The sequence below is a fragment of the Puntigrus tetrazona genome, chromosome 12 (genome assembly GCF_018831695.1).
Source record: "Puntigrus tetrazona isolate hp1 chromosome 12, ASM1883169v1, whole genome shotgun sequence".
NCBI classification, from domain to species: domain Eukaryota; kingdom Metazoa; phylum Chordata; class Actinopteri; order Cypriniformes; family Cyprinidae; genus Puntigrus; species Puntigrus tetrazona.
Window position 1 is genome coordinate 13574859 of NC_056710.1, and position 6000 is coordinate 13580858.

The window sequence follows — 6000 nt, forward strand, 5'->3', positions numbered from 1 at the left end:
TGCCTCTGACCCACAATCCTTTGCTCTATGGGGATTGCCTACATATTAACTCAAGCAAGGGAAAAGAGTGCCTTATGAATCCAAGGGTCAGCAAGCAAAGGAGTAGAACGAGTGCATCTTCACACAGCCTGACATATGATTTGAAATGAAAAAAAGCTAAGGGCAATTTGGGATATTGCAGGTAAGTATGAAAGGAAACTCTGGTAGGTGACTCTGGTAGGTGATATTTAAATGCACGCGTCAGCCAGGAAATGTGCCTGCTTTTATAATTTGCCACTGATGGTCTGTAGTGCAATGCTCTCCCAGGACATTTCAAGCCGAGCAGTCAGAATCTGTTCAGCAGAACCATTAGCCTTAATTTGTGTGTGTTGCGTTTCTGGAGACAAGCTCCAAAGGCTAGTGAGCAATGTGGTTTGACTTTGAATTTGCAATGTGTCCAGGTCTTCACAGACTAAATGCTCCTTAGAGGCCCGTCTGTCCCAATCCCCCCATGACTAGGCCCTATCGATCCTGCTGTTATTGACATGACACCTGCAGAGGGGGCTTTAGCTATCGATAACCGATGGTATTTCTGCCGCAGATCAAAAGCCAACTGCCAGCTTTCATGTTTGTAAACAGTATCGATTTGCATAATAACCTCAAAAATGAGTACCTGGGATTAGGCAAGGACAAATGCATTTCAGCATTCATTATGATGTGAACTGTGAGAGCCTAATTAAGGGAAAAAATTGTGAGGAACGCATTGTGATCAGCTTGACAATGTTCGGCATCGCCAATGACATGCCATTGTTAATGAAAGACATTTTATTAAATAACAAACTAACAACACACAATAAAAAAAATAATAAATAAAGCACGCCTCTCTACTTCCCAGCAGACAAAGCGCTGATGTGCCACTTTTTTCCTTAAAGATGCAAATTATTGCTGTGTGTTGCATTCATTTATTCATGAGCTGGTCCCCGTGCCTGCGTGTTCACCTGTTCGCAGCGGTCCCTGGCCTGCATCAGGCTCGGCGCTGAAAGAGATGTCAGGGGAGAGGATGAGGAAGGGATGATGAGGCAGACGCGGACGTATCTTTCTCTCTCGCTGCTGTTCATCCACTTGCGCTAAGCTGCCTTAAAACCACTGAATTATGCATGTGTCTCTGTCACTTATTCATTTCTTAACCACAGTCGCTGTCATTAGGTAGCGTGCGTTATTTGGCTCTGAGCTCTTCCCAGTGGACGTTGTGTTCAAACTGGGAAGCCGAGTTCATAAGATAGAAAATTGCAAGTGACTGTGTTTCATGCATGACGGCATTTATAAGGTAGCTGTGCTGTAACAAATATCAAATTAACATTTGCAATTCATTTATGAAATATGTTTGAAACCCATTTTTTATTTAGCCTACTAATGAATTAATATATATATATATATATATATATATATATATATATATATATATATATATATATATATATATAAAATTACATTTATTTATGAGGATGCATTATGTTTATCTATCTATCTATCTATATATCTATCTATATATCTATATATATATATATATATATATATATATATATATATATATATATGTGTATATATAATGATAAAAGAATGAGATATAACAAAAACATTTAACTTTTATCAGAGTAACCTAATTTTCCCATATTAAAAAATACTTTTAACTTATATGAAACGACTCATTTAGATATCACCACAAGGACAATATTTTTAAAGTTACCTGAAAAACATTTTTACAGGGTAAGCGAGACCCTTTATTGTACACATTTTGTGTCTAAATATGGTTCATATATGAGCACCTGCGCACCAGCTCTGCCTTGAGATTTTGAAGTCTTTGTGGCCTGACAGCCTTCCTAAAGTCTGTCATTTACCATCTACTTAAGATCCTTTAATATCGCGGCTTTCATATTTCACTGCTTTGATACAGCTTTGCTTCAATAACTTGAGCTTTTCACATCCATTCTGGTTTCTTGACTCCTAGTAAAACTCGGCACAGAGCAAGAAACATTAGAAACAGAGTTATGTTGTGACTAGCTACAGTCAACAGAAAAGGCTGACAGTGGATAGATAGAACATAGAAAGGGAGAGAGAGAGAGAGAGAGTGAGGGAGGAAGAGAGAACAGTCTGAGTAAGAGTGCTGTTCCCCTTTTAAACCATGTGCTGCTCACAGCGGTAGCAGAGCGATAGCTCTGCCAGACTTCCCTTGAAAAAACAATTCCACATGTGCCTGAGCGAAAAACCCGCCCCGCACACTTGCTGTTATTTACGAAGTGCTGACACCGAGGCCTGAAAGAATTAGTATTCTGTTAGGTAAATGTTTTCCTCTGGGTTCCTTCTCAGCAACAGTTTGCAGATGTTCGGGCGATACAGAGAGAAAGCGCGTCCCCGTTGCAAAGCCAATGAAAAAAGCATGTCAAAAAAAGTTATTCTCGGCCGAGCTCTGACAGTGATCTATGACTTCTCACTGCCTACTCACTGCCTTACCATCCTCAACTTCAGGGCTGCGTTTTGGCTGCCAGAGATTTTACACTGGCTCTGTAAACCCAAAGCTGTTTTTTTTCCCCCCAACACATTTATTATTATTTTTTTTATTTGTGAGAGTTGGACGCACCTGGCTAGAGTCCAACAGCAGATGTGTTGGCAGCGCCGCGGCTAAGTAACAGATTTCACACCATACGGCCCTGTAGAGACCAAACCCCAAAACCAGGGTGACAGAGGTCTTGATGTTTAGATTTGTTTATCCAGCTAAAGATGTGAAGGTATGCCCTAGCACTGCCTTAGCTAATATAATCTTTTAGCGCGTATCTCTGGAGATTACGCTCATGTGCGCGCTCGGTTTTATGAATTGACAATATTTTGATATTTTACAGTCATGTTTACGGTGAACTTAAGAAAGCAGAGATTGGAAAGCTGCCAGGTCGGTTTAAATAGAATTAAACATATGTTCTGAAACACCTGCGCAACACACACATATATACACCGAGGAGAGGTAAAATGACCTAGACTTGTTTATGAGTGCAGAGGTCGGTCCCTGACGGCAGCTGGTGGAAGCAGACTGCATTCCAATCATTAATACTAGTGTAGCGGTTCAGAACTGTGGAGGAGAAAACATCCTTATCAGCGCGCAGGACAAAGCTCTTGCAGGACGAATGGCCCGCCGCCGGGCAGATGGAGAGATCTTATCTGAGCCGTGGATCGCCGCAGTCAGGGAGGGAAAAAGGCTCTGTTTAAAGGCCAGTTAAAGTGGACACAGTCTGAGCTGGAGAGGGCCGGTTGAAGAATAGCTCTGTTCATACATAAGGCTTTGAAACAACTCGCTGCTTTCTGGCACTACCTGCATGTTTATCATGTTGTCAAATATTTTCGGTTTACAATTAGAGTCATTGCGATTCACGTTACTATTTATGGTATGTGTTTAACTCAATTTTGTGGCCCTCTATATGTGATTAGTCGCTTGGCATTTGCAGGCAAATGGCTCAACATGAGCAGAGATCTTACAGTTTCTAATCTGGGTTAATGACACTATAATTACGGTGCTGTGCACATGATTTGTAAAGAAATTATTTATTTATTTATTTGCCATGTGGCAACGTTGTACTTATTTACTCACTAAATGTATTACTTTGTTTTTTGTAAATTGTGATTTGACTAAAACAAGGCATTCAGTAAATAAGTTTCCAAAGAATCCAAAGAATTTCTGCACGTTATCCAATGATTTTCTCAAGATTTTTGCATTGCATTTTACAAGAAAATACTATTTCACCCTTCAATTTATACTTCAAAATGTTATGTTTAATACATGTGTTACTTGCCGTTTCTTTGTATTGTTCGTGAAATGTACAGGTTCAGAGCAAAAATTGATTAAAGTAAACATACACTAGTTTTCAGTGTTTTGCAGACAATTTTGAATCTACTAACAGGTCAAAAACAGCAGGATATGTGAAGACAAGCAGTGTGTCCTAATAATTCCATAGCAGTCATAAAACGATTCCCAGGTGAGATTCTGAAGTGCATCTAATGAAAACTTTACAATCCAATGAGGTCTCAGGAATGGATTTGCCACACAACTGACACTGGTAGTCACATGACAGTGACAACATGGTGGATTCTACTATGCCCATATTTTATATAGGCTAATATCAGGAATGCCTTAACAGGGTTTAAGATGATTCAAAGAGCACTGATCAAAGAGTAGGACCGTTGAGTGCCTCCCGATCTGATGAAGGTGCGTATAAATAGCATGCCAAATAAAGACGAAAACTCGTGGCATAGATAGGCAAAAATTTACTTTGGTGTGTAAATGCTACGCGATGGGTATGATTTGGGTTGTGGTGTAAATGAGTATGATATGCATGCAGAAACTGCGTATTATATGCACGCCAACAGATTTCGTATCATATGCACGCAAACACGTGCGTGTCATATACAATCCATTTTTGCGTATCGATACCACGAGTTTTCGTGTGCACTTACACTGTAATTTACCATCTAGTTCACAGTCTACTTTATAAACCTTTTGTCATCCAATGAAATGGAGTGTGGTCACTTTCTTTAAGCAAGGAAAGCTGCGACAGTTAAATGCGTGAAATTTTGCGACATTAAACACTTTGGTGTTTCAGTTAAATAAATGTGTCTTCTAGGTATTTTAAGTTTTCTTTTATGGATTTTTAGTGCAAACGGGTTACTCAAACTAATAATACAACAAAATGAGAATGAATGGTGCGTAAGTAGGCTACGCAAAATGGAGTGCACTTAAAAATGTGTAGGCTACAGAGAATGTTTACTATTATTAATATAGCAATTTTCAACGAGGCCGATTTTACGCGTCGTATTTGCCTATTTTAAGCGAAAACTTTGAGAGCAGTTAAAATGATAAAGTAATGGTAGGCCTATCCAAGCATGCCTATACTTTACACATTAAAAAAAATTTGAAACAATTAAAATGAATAGCAGCACAGGCTAAATTATAATTAAAATAAAAGTAACAAACTGAATCAAAACGCTACATTTTAAAGTAGAAAACTTAAAATAATCAAACTCCAATAATTTTTGTTTTATTCAGCCTACGACTTCCAAAAATCATTTGGTGGTATAGCAATGCATTTTTATTTTATTGCGTGCAATTAAATTATAAAGCCATAGCTCGCTAAATAAAAAGGCCATATAACTTTATAATTGTTAAAATGATTCTATTTCGAAACAAGTTACGAGAAGCGTATTAAAGATAGTGTTTAATCTGGGTTCAGGCTGGGTCGATCAAACATTTGCTAAGAGTGGAAAATTGTTCTTTTGCACATGGCCAGACGCTCGCTGGAAAAATAGGTGTTTTAAATTTATAATGCTCAAAGTCACCCCTCGCCTCATCCATGATCTCGGGGTCCGCTTTTTCTGCTTATTGGATCTGATTTCGGAGATAATGGATTTTTCAAATGCTGGAAACGTTTTGATTGCTGGAACAGGCCGGGCTTGTCCGTCTACCGACGATCGCCTCATTGATAGAACGCAGATGGACTGGCGATGATTTATAGATCCGACCGCGGCGGCCGCGAGATTGGAAAGCGGCAAGTTTAGCGCGTTTGGTCTTCCGTTGCCTTCTTCGGGTGTCTTTTCTTTCTTTTCCTTTTGTGTGTTCTCTCTTCTTTCTCTATCCTCGTGCACTTTCAGCTGCCGGTTCCCAGAGTAGCTGTAGGTGTGTGAGCGCCAGAGGCGTGAAAAGCGAGACGTGTTTTTTTTTTTTTTTTTTTTTTTTACCTCCGCTCTTTACAAAGAAAGGGCCTCGTTCGCGGCGTTGCGTCGAGGGATGGCGTCTCCGCGCGCCTGCTCGATGAGAACGGGACCAGACTAATGCGGAGCGCGGTCCGCCGCTCACATACGCTTATCAGAGGGATTCATTATTTTAGTGAGGCCAGGCCGGACGGTGATAGACAGCGTGCAGCTGAAGCGGAGATGGACAGGGGGTGAGAGAGAGAGAGAGAGAGAGAGAGAGAGGGAGAG